General features: G+C 45.8%; 1 protein-coding gene across 9 annotated transcripts in view; it reads right to left on the reverse strand.

The window, feature by feature from the left end:
* BCL2L13 (BCL2 like 13) overlaps positions 1-22,802 on the reverse strand; it is a 182,988-nt gene extending 160,186 nt beyond the window's left edge. For 8 of the 9 annotated variants that reach the window (XM_070409274.1, XM_070409272.1, XM_070409276.1 and 5 more), the window contains exon 1: positions 22,672-22,802. The gene's annotated coding sequence lies outside the window, so the exon portion shown is untranslated. Of the gene's footprint in view, positions 1-19,620; positions 19,642-22,671 lie in introns of those variants that run through there. The other variant, XM_070409273.1, reaches the window with a different exon arrangement.
* Positions 22,803-27,384: the final 4,582 nt, after the last annotated feature.

Raw genomic sequence — 27,384 nt, forward strand, 5'->3', positions numbered from 1 at the left:
CAAACAATGATTCTCTCTCATCATTGATGTTTCTCTTTCCCCCTCTTCCTTCCTCTCTGAAATCAATAAAATATATTAAAGAAAAAAATATACAAGGTACTCTATACACATTAGACACAAAGACAACTAAGATAAATTACTGCCCTCAGAAGTTATCAACCAAGTAGAAGAAAACAAAAATATATAAACAAGAACAATAAAGTTCTATAATACAAGTCAGTATCCATAGAGTGGGAGAGAACAACCCAAAAGAAGAAAAAGACAAGTCTCCCTGGGGAAGGGGGAAAAGAAGAGGAAATTAATTATGTCTTGAAAGACCTTACTTTTTCCTGGCCCGGGGCTGCCCCTTGTTTCCCCAGCGCTCTGTGACCCGCCAAGGCGTCGGTGAGCACAAAGCATTCCTGGTTCAACTTCCAGATGCAGCGGGTTTGGGGAAATGCCCTCAGCCACTTCCAGATGATTCAGCCCTGCCGACATGCTGGAATTGGCTTCCGGCAGCAATGGGGGGAGACCAAGATGGCGGCGTAGGTAAACACCGGAGACCGCTGCCGCAAACAACCATTTCATAAATACAACTAAAAGACTGAACGGACATCACCCAGAACCACAGGAAGGCTGGCTGAAGAGAGACTCTACAACTAGAAGGAAAGAGAACAGCAAATCGAGGCTCAGAGGCGGCGCAGTGTGGAAAATACAAAGGTACCGAGGTGCGCGCGCAAAGCGGGCTGGTGGCTGAGGGCGCGGTTGTCGTTTTCTGTCGGGAGCGAGTCTCAGACTCTGGGCTCCAGATCCGGGCGAGTATCTAGGGACCCAGACTCAAACGGGAGAAGCGGGATTATCCGGCATCAGTTGGGACCTGAGGGCAGCTTTCTCTCCGAGGTTTGCAGTGGCTGCCGGGGTTCTGAGAAGCAGAGCCTCTGGGAACGGGACTGAGCGTGGCCATAACTGCTCCCTCCGCCCGCCCTGTTGATCCCGCCCCGCCCAAACCCTGCGCACAGCCATTTGCCGATCGCCTCAGGCAAAGGCTGGATTAGCGCCTCCCCAGAAGGCAGACGTTTTCCATACAGCTGATTCCTATAGCCAGTCGGCCTGGGGGTCAAATCCCTCTAGTGTTAACTACAACAATTAAGGCTTGGCTAGAACAAGACTGCGCACAGAGACCACAAGGGGGTGCACCAAGAAAGCATAAAAGATGCGGAGACAAAAAAACTTGACAGAAATGGAGGATATGGAGCTAAGAATCGCAATTTTGAGGGCTTGCCATAAATTTGTGCAGAGCCTCACGAAAACTAATGAGACCCTCGATGCTACGATAAAGAAATTAGAAAGTAAGCATACACGGACTGAAATAAAGAATATTATACCCAATAGCAGACCAGAGGAGTACAATAATCAAACCAAAGATTCGACAAAAAACACCCAATTGGAAAAGCAAAATGAAAAAAGAATCCGAAAGTGTGAAGATAGTGTAAGGAGCCTCTGGGACAGCTTTAAGCGGTCTAATATCAGAGTCATTGGAGTGCCAGAAGATGAGAGACAGCAAGATATTGAAAACCTATTTCAAGAAATAATGGCAGAAAACTTCCCCCACCTGGAGAAAGAAATGGACTTACAGGTCCAAGAAGCGCAGAGAACCCCAAACAAAAGGAATCCAAAGAGGACCACACCAAGACACATCATCATTAAAATGCCAAGAGCAAAAGACAAAGAGAAAATCTTAAAAGCAGCAAGAGAAAGAGGCTCAATTACCTACAAGGGAATACCCATACGACTGTCAGCTGATTTCTCAACAGAAACTTTGCAGGCCAGAAGGGAATGGCAAGAAATATTCAAAGTGCTGAATACCAAGAACCTACAACCAAGATTACTTTATCCAGCAAAGCTATCATTCAGAATTGAAGGTCAGATAAAGAGCTTCACAGATAAGGAAAAGCTAAAGGAGTTCATCACCGCCAAACCAGTATTATATGAAATGCTGAAAGGTATCCTTTAAGAAGAGGAAGAAGAAGGTAAAGATACAAATTATGAACAACAAACATGCATCTATCAACAAATGAATCTAAGAATCAAGTGAATAAATAACCTGATGTACAGAATGAACTGGTGATTATAATAGAATCAGGGACATAGAAAGGGAATAGACTGACTATTCTTGGGGGAAAAAGGGGTGTGGGAGATGCGGGAAGTGACTGGACAAAAATCATGCACCTATGGATGAACACAGTGGGTGGGGAGTGAGGGTGGAGGGTGGGGTGGGAGCTGGAAGGAGGGGAGTTAAGGGGGGAAAAAGGGGAACAAATGTAATAATCTGAACAATAAAGATTTAATTTAAAAAAAAAAATTAATTATGTCTTTATAAACTAAAAACTGAGCCAGGCTTGGAACATGAATAGGTATTCACTAATTGAATCAGCTGGGCAATGAGAAAGGGGTGAATTTTAGATGTAAAGTAGGTCAGAAAAGGGCACAGAAGCATTTTGAAACAGCATGGAATAATACAAAAATTAAGGAATTTGACTTATCTGAATCACTAGTGGCCCAGTGCATGAAATTCGTGCACATTAAAAGGGAATTAATTAGAGGAAATATTTTAATATTGCTATTAGCCCTTTCTCTATAATAGAAGTGTCAGAGATGAAAGAAAATTAGTAACATGTATATAAAAATCTTCCTCCTGTCAGAGTCTGGGGCGCACCGCGGGACCCAGAGCCAAGACCCCGCCCGCACCTCAAAATTGCACAAGACCCAGACCTGGCCGGCCCCACCCCATTGGGCGAGACCCAGACCAGACCTGCCCCATCCCCGTCAAGCCCCACCAGACGGGGGGTGCAGCCTCAGGTCCCTTGTCAAGCACTGCCAGGTGGGGGGCACAGCCTCAGGGCCCCCATCAAGCACTGCCGGGCAGGGAGCGCAGCCTCAGGTCCCCTGGTGCATGCTGGGCAGGGGGGTGCAGCCTCAGGTCCCCTGGTGCATGCTGGGCAGGGGGGTGCAGCCTCAGGTCCCCTGGCGCATGCTGGGCAGGGGCACAGCCTCGGGTCCCCCAGCACACCCTCAGGTTCCCCAGCCCGGCGCCGGGGCAGGGGGTGTGACCTGAAGTCCCCTGGTCCGGCCCAGGGTGGGGGGCATGGCCTGAGGTCCCCTGGCCCAGCGCCGGAGCGGGGGTTGCAGCCTGAGGTACCCTGGCCTGGGCCGGGGTGGGGGACATGCCTTGAGGTCCCCTGTCAAGCCCCACCAGGCGGGGGACGCGGCTTGAGGTCCCCCTGCCTGGCACCAGGGCGGGGGTCATGGCCTGAGGTCCCCTGGCCCAGGCCAGGGCGGGGGGCCCACCTTGAGGTCCCCCATTCAAGCCCTGCCAGGTGGGGGGACAGCCTGAGGTTCCCGGTCAAGCCCTGCCGGGCAGGGGGTGCGGCTTGAGGTGCCCCATCAAACCCTTACCGGGCAGGGGGCGCAGCCTCAGGTCCCTGATGATGGCTCATTATGGCTTGTTATGGGAACCCCGCCTCTGCTGTGGGCGCAGTCATCTTGTGATGGTGTGATGGAGGGAGGGTCAATTTGCATATTACCTCTTTATTATATAGGAGGATTTGGTGGCATCTTTAAAACCAGTCACATATAAAACCCCCATGATCCTTCAGTAACAAACATAATATCCCAATCAGACAATAAATGGTTTGCTTTTTTTAACCAGATTTCTATTATGAGGATCAGTGCAAATCCCAGGATGCTAGGATGGATAAGACTGCAGGAATTAAGCTTTATTTAACTTTATATTTTATTTTATTTTATTTTATTTATTTTATTATTTTATTTATTTATTTATTTATTTTATTTATTTCACTTCATTTCATTTTAGAGAGGGAAGAAGGGGAAGAGAGAGAGAGACATCAATGTAAGAGACACACCAGGATCAGTGTGCCCCGACCAGGGATCAATCCTGCAACCTAACCCTAGCCGGTTTGGCTAAGTGGATAGAGCATCAGCCTGCGGACTGAAGGGTCCCGGGTTCGATTCCAGTCAAGGGCACATGCCCAGGTTGTGGGCTCGATCCCCAGTAGGGGGCTGCAAAAGGCAGCTGACCAATGATTCTCTCTCATTGATATTTCTATCTCTCCCTCTCCCTTCCTCTCTGAAATCAATAAAAATATATTTTTTTAAAAACCTGCAACCTCAGTATATTCCCTGACCTGGAATCTAACCTGCTACCTTCCATTGCATAGACCACGCTCCAACTGAACCACACTGGCCAGGGTGAATTAAGCATATTTTATAAACTCTAACCAGAAAGTATGCAACAACTCTTAAATTCTACTTTAAATTCTTATGAAAAGCAAATCTTCACCGTGAGTGTTTTGCACCTGTTTCCCAAACTTGTCTGTTCATAATCAACTTGGATACTTGTTAAAAATAGAAATTTATAGCCCTAGCCGTTTTGGCTCAGTGGGTAGAGCATCGGCCTGCAGTCTGAAGGGTCCCGGGTTCAATTCCAGTCAAGGGCACATGCCCACATTGTGGGTTCGATCCCCAGTAGGGGGCATGCAGGAGGCAGCCTATCAATGATTCTCTCTCATCATTGATGTTTCTAGCTCTCTCTCCCTCTCCCTTCCTCTCTGAAATCATTAAAAAATAAAAAAATATAAAAAAGAAAAGAAGAAATTTATAAGCCCTGGCCAGGTAACACAGTTGGTTAGAGTGTTGTCCCCATACATAGCCAAGGTTGCAGGTTTGATCCCTGGTCAGGGCACATACAAGAATCAACCAATGGCCCCGCTGGTGTGGCTCAGTTGGTTGGAGTACAGTAGGTCCTTGGGTTACGTTGGAGATCCGTACCTACGGCGCGACATAACGCGATTTTCGCCGTAATTTGGAACCCACTTATATAAGCATCTACGTCACTCACACTGAGCACGTACACAGCAGTAATGAAGTGAAACAGTAAAAAAAATTTAAAAGAAAGGTAACAATTCCTGACTTTTACTTGTGTAAATAAATAATAAAAAACATAAAGCACCTATGTACATATGTCAAAATGACGGAACTCTTTTTTTTATAAATAAATGGGAGGTGGCGACGTAACCACAAAACGACGTATGTCGAGTCCGATGTAACCCGAGGACTGTCTGTATAGTCCAGTGATGGCGAACCTTTTGAGCTTAGCGTGTCAGCATTTTGAAAAACCCTAACTTAACTCTGGTGCTGTGTCACATATAGAAATTTTTTGATATTTGCAACCATAGTAAAACAAAGACTTATATTTTTGATATTTATTTTATATATTTAAATGCCATTTAACAAAGAAAAATCAACAAAAAAATGAGTTCGCGTGTCACCTCTGACATGCGTGTCATAGGTTCGCCATCACTGGTATAGTCCTATGCACCAAAGGGTTTCAGGTTGATTCTTGGTCAGGGCACATATCCAAATTGGGAGTTCATTCCCAGTTGGGGTGTGTACAGGAAGCAAGCCATCAATGTTTCTCTCTCACATCCATGTTTCTCTATCTCCCTCTCTCTTCTTCTCTCTCTAAAAAAAATCAGTAATTAAAAGAAAAAAAAGAATTCCCAGGCAGCGTGTCTCAGTGGTTGAGCATCAGCCTATGAACCAGGAGGTCAAGTTTGATTCCTGGTCAGGGCACATGCAGGTTTGATCCCCAGTGTGGGGCGTGCGATCCCCAGTGTGGGGCATGCAGGAGGTAGCCTATCAATTATTCTCTCTTATCATTGATGTTTCTATCTCTCTCTCCTTCCCTTCCTCTCTGAAATAAATAAAAATATATTTTTTTAAAAAATCAATCAATAGCCCTAACCGGTTTGGCTCAGTGGATAGAGCGTCAGCCTGCGGACTCAAGGGTCCCAGGTTCAATTCCGGTCAAGGGCATGTACATTGGTTGCGGGCACATCCCCAGTAGAGGGTGTGCAGGAGGCAGCTGATTGATGTTTCTCTCTCATTGATGTTTCTAACTCTCTATCCCTCTCCCTTCCTCTCTGTAAAAAATCAATAAAATATATATTTTTAAAAAATCAACCAATGACAGCCCCGGTGTGGTAGGGACAACCCCGGTCAGGTTGAAACGGCCCCGGTGTGGTAGGGACAACCCCGGTCAGGTTGAAACGGCCCCCGTGAGGTAGGGACGACCCCGGTGAGGTTGAAACGGCCCCCGTGAGGTAGGGACGACCCCGGTCTGGTAGGGACAACCCCGGTCAGGTCGAAATGGCCCCGGTGTGGTAGGGACAACCCCGGTCAGGTTGAAACGGCCCCGGTGTGGTAGGGACGACCCCGATGAGGTTGAAACAGCCCCCGTGAGGTAGGGACGACCCCGGTGAGGTTGAAACGGCCCCCGTGAGGTAGGGACGACCCCGGTGAGGTTGAAACGGCCCCCGTGAGGTAGGGACGGCCCCGGTGAGGTTGAAATGGCCCTGGTGAGGCTCAGACGGCCCTGGTGAGGTTGAGACTACTCCAGTGAGGTTGGGACAAATAAAGGGGACCAGTATGGACTGATGAACAGGGGTAGATACAGAAGCAGAGCAACATTGAACAGAATGTTAAACTACAGTGGGAAGCCTGGGGAGGGTTGGGGGCGGGGGATTAAGAGACCAACTGAAGGACTTATATGCATGCATATAAGATTAACCAATGGACACAAGACACGGGGCGGGGGGGGGGGCGGGGGGTAGGGGCCAGGGGAATGTCAAGGGGGGGAAAAAAGGAGACATATGTAATACTCTTTGTAATACTTTAAGAAATAAAAATTATTAAAATTAAAAAAAAAAATTAAAAAAAAAAATCAACCAATGAATGCACAACTAAGTGGAACAACAAAATTGCTATTTTCTATCTCTTAATCCCTTTCTCTATAAAATCAATCAATACATAAAAATATTTTAAGAAATAAATATTTATAGCACCTACCTCAAACATACTAATTTAGAATATCATACCTATATTGTAGTCCTTAACCCCTTAGAACTATAACAGAAACTCATCATTTAACATGTTTTTCTAAAATATTTATTTATTTTAATATATATTTATTGATTTCAGAGAGGAAGGGAAAGGGAGCAAGAGCTAGAAGTATCAATGATGAGAGAGAATCATTGATCGGCTGCCTCCTGCATGCCCCTACTGGGGATCAAGCCCGCAACCTGGGCATGTGCCCTGACTGGAATCGAACTCGGGATCCTTCAATCTGCAGGCCAATGCTCTGTCCACTGAGCCAAACTGGCCAGGGCTTATCCTATATAATAAAAGGCCAGGGACCATAAGCGTAACGACCAGAACGACCGCTCGACCAGTTGTCATGAGGTGCATTGACCACTTCTCGGTCCCTCCCCTCCCCCACCTCCCCCACACCCCAGTCCCCGCCCGCAGGCGAACAGGGAACCATGGGAAAGTGGGTGGGTGGTGGCAGGGCAGGCCTGGGGACTGGCAAGCAGATGGAATGGCTGACCTCTTGGTCCCTTCCCCCAGCCTGCAGGTTCCGATGGATCAGCGATAGTGAACAGGGGAACCAGGGTGGGTGCGGGAGGACTGGGCTTGCTATCAGGCTATTGAAATCCCTAGCTCATCCCCGGCTGCTCGGGGGCTCAGGCCAGAGGGTAAGCGGGCGCCAGCGACTTCACCTCCATGCACGTGCGCCGAGCTGGCCGCTGATGGAACGTGCTGCCTGCTTGGGGCCACTCACACGGGCGCCACTGCTGCCGCCGCTGCTGGAGCTTGCAGCGCTGATGGAAGCTCTGGGGCATGCCCGCAACCTACCCGCCCCGGTGGCAAAGGTGACGTTCGGCCTGGGGACTGGCAAACAGGCAGAAGATGGCCCTGATCACAGGCTAGGCCTAGGGACCCTACCCGCACAATTTCGTGCACTGGGCCTCCAGTTTATTTTTAAAGAGAGAGAAAGGGAGAGAAACACCAATGAAAGAGAAACATTGATTGGCCACCTCCTGAATGCCACCTGCTGAGTATTGAGCCAGCAACCTGGGGACGTTCCCGGACCGGGAATCCAACCAGCAACCTCTTAGTGCAATGCTCAATCAACTGAGCCATACCAACAAGGACAATTTAACATGTTTTAATTAAATTATTTCAGGAAGCTCTTTGTTTTTAGACCATTTCTTTCTACTAAAATAAAATTATAATGTAATAAGATTGTTACTCAAGTAATATGGAGTTGAACAGATCAATAATACCAGTTTGTAAAGAGAAAAATAAATATCCACAGATAACTATGTCACAAATCAAAACTTATAATTTTATGTTTTTAATGTTTATTGATATCAGAAAGAGGAAGGGAAAGGCAGAGAGAGATAGAAACATTGATGAGAGAGCAACATGGATTGGCTACCTCCTGCACACCCCCTACCGGGGATGGAGCCTGAACCTATGCATGTGCCGCAACCAGAAATCATACAGGTGACCTCCTGGTGCATGGCATGATGCTCAACCAACTGAGCCACACCAACTAGGTCAAAACTTAAAATTGTAAGCATTAACACGTTAAGCCCCATGTCAGTCACTAGTGACTGATACTATATTTTCCTTCCGGAAGACAAAACAGGCTGGGCGCTTAACATGTTAACAAAATTTTTTGATTACCACATCTCTATCTAGTCCCAAGACTCACTAGTGGTCTGAGTAGGAAAAATATTTTTGTGAAGTTCCACAAATTAACATGAATCCAATAACTCTATTTTTTTAATCCATGTTTTATTAGCTCCTATGGCATTCTAAGACTTTCTCAAAAAAGAAGAAGTAAAATTAAATAATCCTAAGCCCTGGCTGATGTGGCTCAGTTGGTTGGAGTGTTTTCCCATATACCAAAGTGGTTGCAGGTTTGATTCCCAGTCAGGACACATATCCAGGTTTCAGTTTGAATCAGAGTGCATGCAGGAGGCAACCAATCAATGTTTCTCTCTCGCATCAATATTTCTCTCTCTCTCTCTCTCTCTCTCTCTCTCTCTCTCCCCCACACACACACATCAATATTCCTTCCTCCCTCCCTCCCTCCCTCTCTTAAAAAAAAAATCAATAAAAGCCCTAGCCGGTTTGGCTCAGGGGATAGAGCGTCGGCCTGCTGACCGAAGGGTCCCAGGTTCAATTTCAGTCAAGGGCACATGCCTGGGTTGCGGGCTTGGTCCAAAATGCAGGAGGCAGCCGATCAATGATTCTCTCTCATCATTGATGTTTCTATCTCTCTCTTCCTCTCCCTTCTTCTCTGAAATCAATAAAAATATATTTTAAAAATCAATAAAAATAATGAAACCTTTACATAATCCTAATAAAAATTATGAAATTGTAATAATTTACCCCATCCAGCTGAGAAATGCAACTAAGCAAGGTGTCATTTAAAAAATCAGCAGACTCTAAGTATTCTAATGTAGGCTATCCCTTTCCAACTGAAACACGCCTAACTGAAGTTCTCTAGTTCAATCTTGTGTTAAGAATTGCCCAGAGAGCATTTTCTCAATAAACTGAGATTTTCCTTCCTGGTAATTGTTGTCAGTTTGACTCAAGTAAAGTCATAAAAAAAACAAAAAAAAAGGTGCCCCACAATGTTCTCACTCATCAATTGGCACTCACAGATAATATACCTATACAGGAATGCCTTAGTTGTACTCTCTCCCCAGACATACAATTAATTAGGCAGTGTGTGTGCGTATGTGTGTGTGTGTGTGTGTGTGTAACTTGTATAAAAAGGAGGCAAAATTCAGTTACTCTGTTACATTCGTCACAGAGAAATGGAAACACATTTCTACACAAAATCCTGCACATGAATAATAATAGTAACATTACATAGAAAAGCCAAATAATTGCCCATCAACTGATAAAAAAAAGTATATTCATACAATGGAATATTATGAGACCATAAAAAGGAATGAAGTACTAACACAGGCTACAGCAACCAGAAAACATTATGCTAAATCAAAGAAGCCAGTAACAAAGTCCACATCGCCGGGCCGGTTTGGCTCGGTGGATAGAGCGTCGGCCTGCGGACTGAGGGGTCCCGGGTTCGATTCCGGTCGGGGGCATGTGCCTGGGTTGCGGGCACGTCCCCACTGGGGGATGTGCAGGAGGCAGCTGGTCGATGTTTCTCTCTCATCGATGTTTCTGGCTCTCTGTCTCTCTCCCTTCCTCTCTGTAAAAAGTCAATAAAATATATTTAAAAAAAAAACAAAAAAAAAACAAAGTCCACATCTATCTATCTATCTATCTATCTATATATATATATATGTATATATATATACATAATGAAGGAATATGCAAATTTGCCCTCCTGGCAAAGGCTGGAGCATAACAACCAGCTGGAGCGGGTGGGTGTGGCTGCATGCCCCACGAGGCCGGGGGACGTGAGGCTGCATCAAATAAAATAAAATGCATTCACATGCCCTAAAGCACAAACATCCCAGCAAATAACTCAATGCAGGATATTGTGTAATCACAATGATTACACAATAAACTTATTTTCACCGAAAAAAAATAACATCTTCACTTAAAGATGCCCCAGTAAGGCTGCTGAGGCTTTCATCTGTCCCTTTCTACACCAAAGACGACAGGGTTCAAGGAGGAAGGGTTCCAGTTTCGTTTTCTCAGCACCCAGCTAGGAGGCCTCCCTGGGGTGGCTCTCCCCTCCGAGCCCTGCACAGGACAGGCACTCCACTCCAGCCCGGGAGCCCCAAAGGGAGACAGAGCGAAGTGCTTTCCCTCGGGGACCCCGCTCTCCCTGGGAGTCCGTCGCAGAAGGTGCTCTCCCTGGGAACCCAGAAATCCGTCTCCTGGGGCAACTGCGCAGCAGCAGGGCCTGGCGAGCTGCAGGAGGGCGACCTACCCATACGGATGTGTAGGCTGGCGGAGGCCACGCAGCTGCCATAGTTGAAGTCGTGCTCCATGGAGGAGCAGGCGTAGTGGGGATCAGAGTTGGCCATATTGGCAATGATACCCCAGCTCCCCGCCTAATGACTAGAGCACAGGGACCTCAACAGTCCTCAGTCACTTATGACACAGCCTAATTGTATGTCTGGGGAGAGAGTGGGACTAAGGCATTCCTGTATAGGTATATTATCTGTGAGTGCCCTGACAGAATGGAGCCCAAACCTTTGCTGTGGCAGAAGAGCTCCGACACCCAGCAGGGGCCAGGGCACACCAGAGGGGTTTTGTTGAGGGCCCTGACAGGCAGCCCACAGCGCAGTGGGTTAGAACCTCCTCCTGATACAGCAAGGTTGCGGGTTGGATCCCTGGTCAGGGCACAGACAAGAAGCAACCAAAGAGAGCATAATAAGTGGAACAACACACTGGTGTTTCTCTCCCTTCCTCTCTCTAAAATAATCAATCAATAAAAATTAAAATAAAAAATAAACCCTCTGGCTTGCAGAGTTGCTAAAACAGTTAGAAAGCAAAGTCCCATCCCTTCTCGTTCATTCAACAAATTCTTCATATGCTCCTTCAATAATCACACTGAGAATGGGTGTTTGTTTGTTTGTTTTGGTTAATCCTCACCTGAGGACATTTTTGCATTGATTTTTTTTTTTTTTTTTACAGACTGTGGAAGAAAGGGAGAAAGACAGAAACTAATGTGAGACATCAATTGGTTGCCTCTTGCTGAATCCCTGACCAGGGCCAGGGATTAAGCCTGCAACCCAGTATGTGCCCTTGATTGGAATCCAACCCGGTACCCTTCAATCCACCTGCAGAAGCACTATCCACTGAACCAAACCAGCATTTTTTTTCTTTTTAAGTCCTCCTCTAAGGATATGTTCTTTTCATTGATTCTAGAGAGACAGGAAGGGAGAGGGAAAGAGAAAGAGAAACATCAATCAGTTGCCCAAGCAATCCGACAGGGATGGAACCCACAACCTGTGTATGTGCCCTCACCAGGAATCGAACCCATGATCCTTTGGTGCGTGGGAGGACACACTAACTACTGATCCACACCGACCAGGGTCCGGAGGTACATTTAAAAATTTTTTTCAGATCTGCCCTAGCCAGGTGGCTCAATTGGTTGGAGTCTCAACCTGTACACCAAAGGATTTCCTGTTGGATTCTAGGTTAGGGCACATACTTAGGTTTAGGTTAGATCCAGGTGGGTCAGCAGGTGCAGAGGCAGCCTACTGGTATTTCTGTGTCATATGGATGTTTCTCTCTCTAAAAATCAATTTTAAAACATTCTCAGGTGAGAATTAAAAAAATATATATATATCTATATTAATAAAAGGGCAATATGCTAATTAGACCGGGTCGACCAACATCTTCCGGATGTCCAACTTCCTTCCGGACAGTTAGGGGGCAACCAGGCCAGCAGGGGGGCAGTTAGGGGGTGACCAGACCGGCGGGGGGGGAGTTAGGGGGTGACCAGGCCGACAAGCAGAGGCAATTAGGGGCGATCAGGCAGGCAGGTAGAGTGGTTAGGGGCAATCAGGCAGGCCAGCAGGGGAGCAGTTAGGGAGTGGCCAGGTCAGCAGGGGAGCAGTCAGGGGGACTGCCCCCCCACCCCGAATGAATTTCATGCATTGGGCCTCTAGTGCAGCCGTGGGCAAACTACGGCCCGCAGGCCGGATCCGGCCCGTTTGAAATGAATAAAACTAAAAAAATAAAAGACCCTACCCTTTTATGTAATGATGTTTACTTTGAATTTATATTAGTTCACACAAACACTCCATCCATGCTTTTGTTCCGGCCCTCCGGTCCAGTTTAAGAACCCATTGTGGCCTCGAGTCAAAAAGTTTGCCACCCCTGCTCTAGTGTGTATGTGTGTGTGTGTGTGTGTGTGTGTGTGTGTATTACCTAAATAGACACTTTTCAAAAGAGGACATTCAGAAAGCCAAGAGACATATGAAAACATGCTCAAAGTCACTAATCATCTGAGAGATGCAAATCAAAACAACAATGAGGTACCATCTCACACCTGTCAGAATGGCTATCATCAACAAATCAGCAAACAACAAGTGCTGGAGACGATGCTGAGAAAAGGGAACACTCGTGCACTGCTGGTGGGAATGCAGACTGGTGCAGCCACTATGGAAGACAGTATGGAGTTTCCTCAAAAAGTTAACCCTTTGAGTGCCAACCAATATCCTAGGAACTATGCTAAAATTGCCAAGGCATTTTTGCTGATTTTACAGCAGTTTAGGCTAAAAATTATGAATCTCAAGTAAATGAAGTTACATATTCAAAAACTTAAGGAAACCTTTACTACATTGACATATTTAGCAATATCATCATCATTAATAAAAGCAGACTTAGAACTGGATGCCATTTCGAAGCTTTGATAGCGCTCCTGGCACTTTTGGCGAAAGACAGGAGGAGCGCGATTGCGCTCCCCAGCACTCTAGGGGTTAAAAATGGAGCTCCCATTTGACCCAGTGATCCCACTTCTAGGAATATATCCCAAGAAACCAGAAACACCAATCAAAAATGATATATGCATCCCTATGTTCATAGCAGCACAATTTACCATAGCTAAGATTTGGAAACAGCCTAAGTGCCCATCAGCAGATGAATGGATTAGAAAACTGTGGTACATCTACACAATGGAATACTATGCTGCTGTAAAAAAGAAGGAATTCTTACCATTTGCAACAGCATGGATGGAACTGGAGAGCATTATGCTAAGTGAAATAAGCCAGTCAATGAAAGAAAAATACCACATGATCTCACTCATTTATGGATAATAAAGACCATTATAAACTGATGAACAAAAATAGATACAGAGGCAGAGCAGCATCAGACTGTCAAACTACAGCGGGAAGGCCAGGAGGGTTGGGGTGGGGGGGAAGCGCGTAAGAGATCAACCGAAGGACTTGTATGCATGCATATAAGCATAACCAATGGACACAAGACACTGGAGGGTAGAGGAGGCTGGGGGAATGTCGGGGGGGGGGGGGGGGGGAGGAGACATATGTAATACTCTTTGTAATAAAAACTATTTAAGCAATAAAACAAAATTTAAAAAATATATATAATGTATATTAAAGTTTTTTCAGCTCTAAAATTTTATTTGGCTCTTTTTTAAATTTTATTTTTCATTTACAGTTCACATTCAATATCCTATCCTATATAATAAAACCCTAATATGCAAATCGACCAAACAGTGGAATGACTGGTTGCCATGAACTGACCACCAGGGGGCAGATGCTCAACATAGGAGCTGTCCCCTGGTGGTCAGTGCACTCCCACAGGGGGAGCACCACTCAGCCAGAAGCCGGGCTCACGGCTGGTGAGTGCAGCAGCGGTGGCAGGAGCCTTCGCGGCAGCACTAAGGAGCAGTGAGCTAAGTGGTAGGGAGTAGCAAGCAGGCAGGCGGTAAGGAGCGAGGGGTCCTGGACTGCGAGAGGGGACAGGCCGGGCTGAGGTTCCCCCCACCCCCAGTGCACGAATTTCGTGCACCGAGCCTCTAGGCTCTAATAATAAAAGCATAATATGCTAATTAGACCAGACATCCTTCCAGACAACCTTCCAGATGAAGCCAGGGCTGCAAGGGAAGCCCGGGTCCTGGGTGCCTGCCAGTGGCCAGAGGGAAGCCCAAGTCCCAGGTATCTGCCGGCGGCTGGAGGGAAGCTGGTGCTGGCAGCCGGGGGAAGGAAGGCCTACTCTTGCATGAATTTCATGCATTGGGCCTCTAGTATTATATAATTCCATTTATATGAAACTAGAGGCCCAGTGCACAAAATTCATGCATGGGGGGGGGCAGTCCTTCAGCCCTGCTGGCACCTTCTCACAGTCTGGGACCCCTGGTTCCTAACCACTTGCCTGACAGCCTGCTTGATTGCCCCTAACCACTCTGCTTGCCTGCCTCATCGCCCCTAACCGCTTGCCTGCCTATCTCATTGCCCCTAATTGTCTCTGCCTGCCTGCCTGATCGCCCCTAACCACTCTGCCTGCCTGATCGCTCCAACTGCTCACCTGCCTGCCTGATCACCCCTAATTGCCTCTGCCTGCCTGCCTCATCACCCCTAACCCCTCTGCCTGCCTGCCTGATTGCCCCTCATATTACACTTTTATTATTATAGATAGTTGCCTTGCTCCAAGCTGTAAGGACCTGCTTATCATAGAGATAAAAACGTTTGTTTTTATTCTTGGTTATGGCAATTAACTAACACAGATAGCCACCAAAAAGGTGACTTACCAAAAGGTGTATAACAAACGGTGCTGTTAAGTCCTCTTCCATGAAAACATGCATGCCGTGCATTATATCTGCCTGGGTACATAAAAGAGTGAAGTTTCTGTCTGTCTTTGCAATCATATGAGCAAATTGTGTGAGACCCCAGCCCAGTCTGGTTTGGTGCTCACAGAATATTAGAGCTTTTTTTTTCTTTGCTCCATTGGTGGAGATTTCCTAGAAGTTGCAGGATATCTTCCTTTTAATTTTTCCTCGACACTCTGACTTTACTTATGTCTCTCACCTCTGCTTTCCCTCCATCCCCCACCCGCAACAGTAACTTGCTCCAGGCTCACTTCGCTCGAGTGTCTGGGAGATTGCACAATGCATCCGCCACCAGAACCACGATTCCCAGCATTCCTGGTGCTCCCTGCGCTCTCGGCTTCTGCTTCCGGACCAGGGACCACAGAAACCGAAAGGACTGGGGACTCCAGCGGCGGGGCTAAAAGGACTGGGGACTCCAGAGGGAGGCAAGCGGCACGGCCAGACCAACGGGTCCAGGGACTCCGGCCGTGCTGCTTGCCCACCGCCCCCCCCCCCCCCCGGCGGGGCTGAAAGGACCGAGGACTCCTGCGGTGCTGATGGGACTGGGCACCGCCATCTTGTGGCTATGGGCACCGCCATCTTTGTGACAACATGAGGGTCAATTTGCATATTCTCTCTTTATTAGATAGGATGTCCAGAATCAGAGAGTCAATTGAGACAGAAAGTAAAATGATGGTTGCCCAGGTAGGGGAGATAAGGGAGAGGGAGAATAAAGAATAACTCCTATGGAAAGATGCTCAAGGTCACTAATCATCAGAGAAATGCAAATTAAAACCACAAAGAAATATCAACTCACACCTGTCAAAATAGCTATCATCAATAAATCAACCAACAAGTGCTGGTGAGAATGTGGAGAAAGGGAAACCTAGAGCACTGTTGGTGGAAATGAAGACGGGTGCAGCCACTGTGGAAAACAGTATGGAGTTACCTCAAAAAATTAAATACGGAACTGCCTTATGACTCAGTGATTCCACTTTTGAATATTTATCTCAAGAAATCCGAAACACTAATTCAAAACAATATATGTACCCCTGTGCTCGTTGCAGTATTATTTACAATATCCAGGATTTGGAAGCAGCACAAGTGTCCAGCAGCAGGTGAGTGGATAAAAGAGCTATGGCACATTTATATAACAGAACTAGTGGCCTGATGCATGAATTCATGCACATTGAAAGGAAATGAATTAGAAAAAATATTTTGATATTGCTATTCGCCCTTTCTCTGTAATAGAAGTGTCAACCAAATTCACGATCGACAATGACAGATCGAAACACATGCATGCAAATGGCATCAGTGAGAGCTTTATATGTATCACACATGCGCAAGTCAACTTAGCCTAGAATAAACTTATTTAATTAGACCTGCTTTCTGATTTAGCTAAACTTTTTCCAGCCCAGTGAAGTACCCCAACTTCTCTTTCAGGTAATTGTCAGCAACACAGCAGTAAATATTAACACAAAGTTATTATTGTAGATCACACAGGGAGAACAAAGGGTAAAATATTTAACTGCAGCAGTGTTTGACTATATTCTGCGCAGTGAGAAAACCTGAAGTCATTTTCAAGGTCCACCATTTTTTACTTCTTTTCAGACAGGTCAAGTTTCTAAACTTTCTAAATCTCCATTTTCTGGCTAATGAAAAGAAAATAGGATTCTACCGAGTCTCCTATCTACCTACTCCAGGACTTCTGTGAGGATCAAATGAGATGAGGCACGGGAAAATGGTTCACAGACATTTGGTTACAGTGTAAAATGTTTGCACCTGGCTATAAAGTAAGTCATGTTCCTGGGCTGAAGAAACTGCAAGGGGGCTAGTCGTCACTAGGGAGAGGAAGCACGGCGTTGCTACATGAAGTCATTCCTGGCACCTACAGCGACTGTTTCTGGGAGGGGCTGAGCTGGGGGCTGCATTTTGTGCCATGGGGTCTCAGCAGCATCAGCTGTGATTTGGTGGGCTGCCAATCTGGGGTGGTGGCAGGGCCTGTGTCCCACTTGGGGGAAGCCAAGTATTGCTTTGTAGACACCAGGCCCGCTATGTCGTTTCTCTGTGCTTGTCACAGCAGCTCCTGCATTGAGCATCTGCCCCCTGGTGGTCAGTGTGCATCATAGTGACCAGTCAGAAGGTGGGAAAGACACTTAGCATATTAGCCTTTTATATAGATAGATACTGCTCTGCCATAAAAAGGAACAAAATTTTACCCTTAACATGGATGCACCTGGAGAACATTACGCTAAGTGAAATAAGCCAGTCAAAACAAGTACCATATGATTTCATTCTTATGTGGAATTTAATGAACAAACTGAACTACCAAGCAAAATAGAGATAAACTCATAGACAGCAGTCAGGCAGATGGGGGAGTGGGGGATTGAGAAAAAAAAAAAAAAAGAGAGAGAACTCATGGATATGGACAACAATGTGATGATTGCAGGCGCAGGGGGCAGAGGGGGGAAAGGGCATAGGGGAAAGGATAAATAGTGATAAAAAAAATTAAATGAAATAAATTAAAAAATAAAAAGAATCACTCCTGCCCTGGCCCGTGTGGCTCAGTCGCCTCCCACAACCTCATCAAAATTACAATTAAAATGCAGAACAATCATCATTCAGAACCTCCTGAAAGTTGGCTGAATGGAAGTCCTGCAATTAGAGAAGTAAAGAAGAAAGCACAGTGAGACTAGTAGGAGGGGCGGAGGCAAGGAACAGACTGGTCCAACACCCATGTATGCATTTTCTTAATTGGGAGGGAGATCATCTTTGTGGAGGCCACCCGTTAGAAGCAAGGGGTACCAGCCCCATACCAGACTCCCCAAGTCCAGGGTTCCAGAGCTGGGAAGAGAAGTCCATATAACTTCCAGTGGGGATTGTGGCTGAGGGACACGGAGGCTACTGGAGACCCAAGTGTTCCATTTAAAGAACTGGGACACAAACTTGCTTGGAATCCTACCACCGGGAGGCTTACACCTATGGGGAGAAACTGGATTGTCTGGCATCTGGGCAGGAATTCAGGGCAGCTTTCTTCCAGACAGAGGATGCTCGCAGGGGTCGTTATTCCTGTGCTGAGACCTCCCCAGTCGCAGGGCTGACTAGCAGCCATATCTGAGTCTCCATCAGTCTGGAGTATACTGTTTGTTCCACCCTGGGGATTCCCTAGCACCCCACTCTGTCCAATTTGCAGCCCCACTCAACCTGCTTGCAGCAGCTTTTTCATATGAATGGCCTGTACTGGCTCAGGCTTCAGACTTTGCTAAAATCTCTCAAACAAGCTGAAGCTGGTGACAACGTGCTCCAAACCTATCAATAAAAGACCCAAGACATGGCACTAGCACCAGCCTGCCTTGATTCTGAACTGGGCCTCGCCTGAGCACCTCCAAGTCCAATACAAATAGCAAATAACAACTGTCTGCACCTCTGTAGGTGGCCCTAGGCAGTGGCTAACTTTGCACCTTCCTGGAGGCCCTACAGCCAGTGCACCCAGTGGACAGCTTCAGACCTTACTAGGTTACAACTCTACACATCCACGAGCAACACACTCAAGAGGCAGACTCAGTGAGCACCAAAGCCCCACTGAAGCAAGTCCTGCTCCATATGGATGTCTCCTGTATAGCACCTCTCCCACTGTAGTCCCAGCTGGTCCTCACAGCCAATTTTCCTGGAGGTCAACTACAGCCAGTGACACCAACAGCCATCAAAGCTCAACTACAAGACTGGGCACACAGCCCACACAGGGTCACACCTAGAGTGCCCAGCTCAGATGACTGGAGAGGCTGAACCACTGGGCCCTACACAAGGCCACTCTACCAATTCCAGGAGACAAAGAAACAAACACAGGGAAGCAGCCAAAATGCAGAGACAAAGGAAAATGTGACAACTGAAAGAAATGAAAGCAAGCAAACTTCTGGATACAGAGTTCAAAACCATGGTTATAAGCTTACTCAAAGATCTCCATGAGACTTTCAAGGATCTTAGTGAGAATGTCAAAGACATGAAAAAGAACCAGTCAGAAATTAGGTATACACTAACTGAAACAAAGAATCATTTACAGGGTTTCAACAGTAGAGTAGAGGATTCTAAGAATCAAATCAATGATTTGGAATATGAGGAAGCAAAAAACACCCAATTAGAAGAGCAAAAAGAAAAAAGAATCAAAAAATATGAAAATAGTGTAAGGACCCTCTGGGACAATTTCAAGCCTACCAACATTCGCATGATGGGGGTTGCCAGAAGGAGATGAGAGAAAGCAAAATACTGAAAACCTATTTGAAGAAATAATGACAGAAAACTTCCCCTACCTGGTGAAAGAAATAGACTTACAAGTCCAGGAAGCGCAGAGAACCCCAAACAAGAGGCCCACACCAAGACACATCATAATTAAAATGCCAAGGGTTAAAGACAGAGAGAATCTTAAAAGCAGCAAGAGAAAAGCAATTAGTTACCTACAAGGGAGCTCCCGTGGGAATGTCAGCTGATTTCTCAATAAACACTTTGCAATTCTGAATTGGGTGGCAAGAAATATTCAAAGTGATAAATATATTTAAAAGGAAGGGAGGGAGGGAGGGAGGGAGGGAAGGAGGGAGGGAGGGAGGGAGGAAGGAAGGAAGGAAGGAAGGAAGGAAGGAAAGAAGGAAAAGAAAGAAAGAAAGAAAGAAAGAAAGAAAGAAAGAAAGAAAGAAAGAAAGAAAGAAAGAAAGAAAGAAAGAAGTGATGAATAGTAAGGACCTACAACCAAGATTACTCTACCCAGCAAAGCTCTCATTTAGAATTGAGGGTCAGATAAAGAGCTTCTCAAACGAGAAAAAGGTAAAGGAGTTCATCACAACCAATCCAATATTACATGAAAAGTTAAAGGGTATCCTATATAATAAAAGCCTAGGTGGTGTCATGCCCTTGCGCAACGCCCTCACGTGACGTTGTCACAAGATGGCCGCCACAACATGGCCGGCAGGGGAGGGCAGTTGGGAGTGATTGGGCCAGCAGGGGAGGGCATTTAGGGGCGATCGGGCTGGCAGGGCAGTGGTTAGGGGGCAATCAGGCTGGCAGGCAGAAGTGGTTAGAGGCAATCTGGCAGGCAGGCAGGCAAGCAGTTAGGAGCCAGCGGTCCCGATTGTGAGAGAGTTGTCCAACTGCCAGTTTAGGCCCAATCCCTGGATCAGGCCTAAACCGGCAGTCAGACATCCCCCAAGGGGTCCCAGATTGGAGAGGGTGCAGGCTGGGCTGAGGGACACCCCCCCCTCCCCCGTGCACGAATTTCGTGCACTGGGCCTCTAGTTCTTTAAGAGGAGGAGGAGGAAGAAGAAATAAAAAATATGAATAAAATGGCAACATATACATATCTATCAACAAGTGAATCAAAATAAACAAGCAAGAAATCTAATGAAAATAAACTGGTGAATAAAATAGAATCAGTGGCATGAAAGCATAGAACAGACTGACAAATCTCAGAGGAAAGGTGAGTGGGGAGCAGGCAGAGAGTAAACAAAGATTATACCTATGGATCCAGACAGTAGGGTGTTGAAGACCTGGGATAGGTTGGAAACCAGGTGGAGGAGGGCAATGGGTGGAAAAGGGGGACATCTGTAATACTCTCAACAATAAATATTTAAAATTTAAATAAATAAATAAAACAATGATTATTATTATTGTAAATCACTTCTCCTCAAAGCTTAGTATATGATATTGAGTAAATCTTGATTAACTGATGTGCTCATGAGTACATCTTTTCTTTACTAATCTGGTGGGACACAACCTTACATATCCTTCCACTGAACTCAACTATTGGGGTACAATCCTCCATAAGAAAGTAAGTCTTGCCCTAACTGGTTTGGCTCAGTGGATAGAGCATCAGCCTGCGGACTCAAGGGTCCCAGGTTCAATTCCAGTCAAGGGCATGTACCTTGGTTGCGGGCACATTCCCAGTAGGGAGTGTGAAGGAGGCAGCTGATCAATGTTTCTCTCTCATCGATGTTTCTAACTCTCTATCCCTCTCCCTTCCTCTCTGTAAAAAATCAATAAAATATATTTTTAAAAAAAGAAAAGAAGTCTTTGGGGGGAGGGGCGACTGAGAATAGTACCTGACTAATCAAGAGTTAAAGCATTTTCAAAATCCTTAGTAGCAAAAAAAAAAATCCTTAGTAGCCTATCATCAAATGAAGACTATGTCATGCCTGCGCTAATGTGGCCCAATGGTTAGAGCGTTGGCCCAAGCACTGAAGGGTCTCAGGTTTGATTCCCTGTCAAGGGCACGTACCTGGGTTGCAGGTCTGATTCCTGGCCCCAGTTAGAGCCTGTGCTGGAGGCAACCAATCTCTCTCTCTCTCTCTCTCTTTTCCTCCCTTCTACTCTCTCTAAAAATCAATGTAAAAAATATCCTCAGATGAGGATTAACAAGACAAAACAAAACATTTTTCATAATGGTATGAATATTTTCAATTTGCAGGTATCAATGTGCAATGTATATGTATCCAACTGTGTATATGAAGTAGAAACAGTTCACTACCTATACAAACATTTGCTTAATTTTCTGGGAGCTAAAAAAGAAAAAAAAAAAAGAAGGTATTATAAGGGTATGGCAACTCATCCAAGGTCACACAAGTCAGGGCAGAGATCAACATTCTGGTTTACCACAAACCTCCAGGGGAAATCTTACTGACAATTTGGCAAAAAGACTTTCTGTCTGTTTTACTTTATATAATATAAAAGGGGATGTTATCAGTTTAGCTAAAACTTCTAAATAAACACAGTGAGATCTATTTTGGATAAACCAGCCTGTGAACAACTGTCCAAATCCGTCCAATTTTCACCCTAGGTTAAAGCCTCAATTCAAAAAATCTAGCAGCTTTCCTTCATAGTTGGTTACGAAGGAAAAAAACTTGGGGTCTCCTTGAAATGGTGAAAGGATACAAATCATAGGTAGAAACGACACACTGTGAGTTGCATTGCCTCCAAGGATAAGGAAGGTTTTCTGAAAAAATATAATGATAATAATAATAATAGTGTCAGGACATCAATGAAGAAAGGATTTAAAAAATCCTAACACCAGAAACTACCAGGATTGGCAGAGCTAATCTATAATCATTCTAAACAAATCACAAGAAAAATACCTCTTCCTCACCCAAAAGATGTCCACATTCCCCAGCCCTGTTCTAAAAATGGAGCCGGATTTGTGTGTGAAGGTGCACAGCAGGAGCCGACCTCCTTCGCCTCCCGCAGCACTCAGAAAGCCCGCTCCACGAGCGTTCGCGGTGGACAGGTAGGTGCAGTTACAATGAGATGGGCCCTCTCGGCTCCGAAGACGCCCGGGAGAAGGCACCGGGACGCGCGCACTTGCACAGTCACGGCCACACCATCACTGACACTCCGGCGGCGTCGGAACTACTGAGGAGCCGGCGGTTCGGGACCGGCTCCGGACACCTTCCTAACACAGTGAAAACCGCCTGAGAAGCTGGGTGAGGACTAGCTCCGCCTGCCCGGAACCCCAGGCCCCTCACCTGACACGGTGCCTGACCCAGAAGAAAAGAAAGAGGAGGCGGCGGCGGCAGCTGTTTCCAACAGGGTCCTCCAGGGGCGATGGTGGCTTCGACCCGCTGCCCTAGCCTACCGCTACCGCCATGTTGGGAGGTTGGGTCACCGCGGCGTGCTTCCGTCACCGCCGGCGGCGCGGCGGGCTGGGGGCGCCGAGGGACGCCGAAAGGGGCGGCTCTCTGCTCCAGCGGAAGTGCGAGCCATAGAGGCCTGGAGGTCCCTTCGCGCAGATGTGACCCGAAAGAGCCGACCTCCCTAGCCCTCTTTTCCCAGGAGCGGCTCAAATCTGTGATTCCCGGGCTTGGTGGATACGTTGATAACTGGAGGCAGGGAGGTGGTCTACTGATGTGCTGTGAGAGAGGCTGGCGATTCCCCTGGTCAAGGAGCATTGCCGCCTCCACAGAACATGTTCTGTATCCACAAGACAATATTGAGCTTTTAGTATGTGCACGCAGGCGTGATAGAGAAGTTCCAGGAGAGCTGCGAAGTTCGCAGCCAGTTTTGGGGAAGATGGACTTTGAAAGTTGGGAAAGATTTCTGGGGGGCGGGTGGAGGTAAAGAGGTCATTCTAGGTAGAGAACCCTGCATGAGTAGAGGCACTGTGGAGATAAAGGGAATCTTCAGTGGTAATCCATTTTGTTCACAGCACCTAGCACTGGACCTGGAATAGAATGTGTGTTAATGGATGTGGACTTGAACTCAGCATCTTCTGCAGGAGTCACTGAAGGTATCTAGTGGAGAGGACAGAATATGTAAACCATGCTTTAGGGCAAACCTTTTGAGCTCGGAGTGTCAGCATTTTGAAAAACCCTAACTTAACTCTGGTGCCGTGTCACATATAGAAATTTTTTGATATTTGCAACCATAGTAAAACAAAGACTTATATTTTATTTATTTTATATATGTAAATGCCATTTAACAAAGAAAAATCAACAACAAAAATGAGTTCGCGTGTCATAGGTTTGCCATCACTGCTTTAGGGAAATAAAATGGCTTGTGGTGTACATGAGATAAATTGGAAGAAGGAAAGTGTTAAAAATGAGTTAGAAGGCTGTTACCAGGAGCCAGATCAGGAGCAATAAAAGCCTGACGAGTGTTTGCTAATGGATACCAATTTCTTTTTGGGGTAATGGTTGCACAACTCTGTGAATATACTTGAATATATTTAAAATAGGTGAATTGTATGGCATACATAGCTCAATTAAGCTATGGGGGGAAAGTGATAAGAACCTGAATTGATATTGATAGAGTAGGCAGTTAAACATGCATGAGCAGTGCAGGAACCATAGGCCAGGTACAGAATGTCACCAGAGCTGAAAGTCCCAGGTGCCTAGCAATATGCAAAACTAGAGAAAACAACTATCAACCTTCCTAATGCCTCGACCCTTTAACACAGTTCCTCATGTTGTGGTGACCCCCAACCATAAAATTATTTTCGTTGCTACTTCATAACTGTAATTTTGCTACTGTTATGAATCGTAATGTAAATATCTGATATGCTATATGTGTTTTCTGATGGTCGCGACCCACAGGTTGAGAACCGCTGCGTGATATTTCCTCCCTAGTCATGTGATTTAGACCCCCTGACCTTTCATATCACTAATCATCTGGTTTTTGACCCCCTTAGAGAAGGAACAAGGCTTTGCTCTACCACTCCCTTAAGCATTAAGCCCTCAGGACAAGAAGGGTCTGTCAGTCTTGTGATGACAACAGAGTTTTGGTCAAACTAGAGGTAACATCTAGGCCTCAGTTTTGTTTCAGCTCCAGGCCCAGAAAAGCAACAAAACCAGATGAAGCAATACCATAGCCCACATCAGGACCAGATGCAAAGACTAATGACCCCCTCCTCTAGTGCAGCTGACCAATCAGTAGAGACCCTGAAAGGACACACCTGGAAAGCTGATGAATATTTCTGTTGAGATCCTCCGCTGATACCTTCTCTAAAATCCCCACCTTTAGAGAACTGATAAAAACCCTAAGACAAAAGACCCAGTTTTCTCTCTCTCTCTCTCTCTCTCTCTCTCTCCTGTGCCTCCCTCTCCTCCCCGCCCCCCGTCCTTTCCTTAGGCATGTATTTTTTCCTTTCTCCTAAGCCACAAGGGCCCTATTTTGCCTCTGAAACTTTTTTTTTACTCACCCAAGGTTATTTTTTCATTGATTTTTTTAGAGAGAGTGGAAAGGAGGGAGAGGAGGGGTAGAAAGAGACACATTGATGTGAGAGAAATACATCGATTTGGTTGCCTCCCACTCACACTCTGACCAGGGGCCAGGGATTGAACCTGGAACTGAGGTAGATACCCTGGGTCAGGAATCAAACCTAAGAACCTTCAGTCCGACAGCTGACTCTCTAACCAACCACTGAGCCAAACGGCCAGGGCTGTAACTTTTTGAAAAATATCTTTATTGATTTTAGAGAACGAAGAAGGGAGAGATAAAAACATCTGTAACATGTTTCCTGGGTGCATGTAGGCCAAGAGGCTCACTTCTTCTACCTCTGTGACTTTCTAAATAAACTTCTTGCATTAGAGTCCTTGAGCAGAATTCTTTCTTAGCCAAACTCAAGGACCAAGGTCTAACTCCTCATTCTCCATTAACATCATGAGAATGCATGGGGATTTAAAAAAAGAATTAAGCCTGAGGCCCTGGGCCAGGTAACTCAGTTGGTTAGAGTGTTGTTCGCATATGCCAAGTTTGTGAGTTCAATCTCCAGTCAGGGCACTACAAGAAGCAACCAATGAATGCATAAATAAGTGGAACAACAGATCAAAGTTCTCTCTCTCAAATCAATAAAAAAAAAATTTTTTTTTAAAGAATTAAGCATGCCCTAACCGGTTTGGCTCAGTGGATAGAGTGTCGGCCTGTGGACTGAAAGGTCCCAGGTTCGATTCCGGTCAAGGGCATGTACCTTGGTTGCGGGCACATCCCCAGTAGGGGGTGTGCAGGAGGCAGCTGGTCTATGTTTCTCTCTCATCGATGTTTCTAACTCTCTATCCCTCTCCCTTCCTCTCTGTAAAAAATCAATAAAATATATTTTTTAAAAAAAGAATTAAGCATGAGTGACTGAGAAGAATGAAAGACAAGTCGGGAGCCAAAAACCAGGATTACAGGCTTTATTAGGAGAAAGACCTGCCGGGCTGTCTCGCAAGGGGAGAACAGCAACCCGTACAGAGGTGAGCACTCCTTTTCAGGGGGGGAATGGGAAGGAATGGGGGCTTAGGGTACTCGGCGCACACTGATTGGTGGCTTAATGTATGGTCCATATAAGGTACATAGTTAGGCACTCAGGTACTTAGGGACAAGGGCTTAGGGTATTTGGCAGGTGCTGATGGGTGGTTCAATGTATAGTCCATATAACATACATGGTTAGGCACTCAGGTATTTCCGGGCTGCAGGTTACGTCATACTCCACCCACCAGTTGGGGGAAGGGAGTATCTATCAAAAACAGTGGTGCCATTAATAGAGAAATTAGACAGAAAAGTTTTAGTGAGCTAAGAAAACTATCAAAATTCCCTAATAGTATCTACTAACCAGTACATGATTAAATTTTTACAATTGTCAAAGTAATGGATTTATGGTTTGTGTGTGTGTGTGTGTTTAATACCAGGATCATAAATTGCCTTTGGTTATTACATCTTTTATTTGTCCTAGTCTCATTTTTTAAAAATATTTTTAAATATATTTTTATTGATTTCAGAGAGGAAGGGAGAGTGAGAGAGAGACAGAAACAGCAATGATAAGAGAGAATCATTGAGGTAGTGGGGATCAAGCCCAAAACCTGGGCATGTGCCCTTGACCAGAATCGAACCCAGGACCCTTCCGCCTGCAGACCAATGCTCTATCCACTGAGCAAAACCGGTGAGGGCTACAATATTTTTTTATTGATTTCAGAGAAGAAGGGAGATAGAGAGAGATAGAAACATCAATGATGACAGAAAATCATTGATCGGCCTCCAATACAAACTCTACTGGGGATCGACCCTGCAACCCTGGCATGTGCCCTGACTGGAAATCAAACCCTGACCCCCTGGTTCATAGGTTGATACTCAACCACTGAGCAAAACAAGCAGGCTGTCTCCTAGTCGTTTAATAACATTAACTTTTTGAAGTCTATTCATACAATGGAAATTACACAGCATAGACAAAATAAATCAGTTATATGAGGAAATACAAATTAATCTCAAAAACACTGTAGTGGTCCAGCCCACGTGGCATTGACCCATGCACAAAGAGGTCACTGGTTTGATTCCTGGTCAGGGCACATGCCCAGGTTGCTGGCTCGATCCCCAGTTGTGGGTGTGCTTCAGGCAACCCATCTTTCATTGATGTTTCTATCTCTCAATCCTTCTCCCTTCCTCTCAAATCAATAAAAGCATATATTTTTTGAAAACATTGTATTGCCCTAGCCCAGTGGTCAGCAAACTCATTAGTCAACAGAGCCAAATATCAACAGTAAAACGATTGAAATTTCTTTTTCTTTAAATTTTTCTAATTGCTTAAAGTATTACAAAGGGTATTAGATATGTGTCCTTTTTTTTTCCCTGCCCTTGACGATCCTCTGGCCTCCCCTACCCCCCAGTGTCTTATGTCCATTGGTTATGCTTATATGCATGCATACAAGTCCTTCAGTTGATCTCTTACCCCCCTCCCTCCTGCCCCTCAACCCTCCCCGGCCTTCCCG

The sequence above is a fragment of the Myotis yumanensis genome, unplaced genomic scaffold (genome assembly GCF_028538775.1).
Source record: "Myotis yumanensis isolate MYYU_CA2020_CCGP unplaced genomic scaffold, mMyoYum1.0.hap1 SCAF_3, whole genome shotgun sequence".
Taxonomy (NCBI): domain Eukaryota; kingdom Metazoa; phylum Chordata; class Mammalia; order Chiroptera; family Vespertilionidae; genus Myotis; species Myotis yumanensis.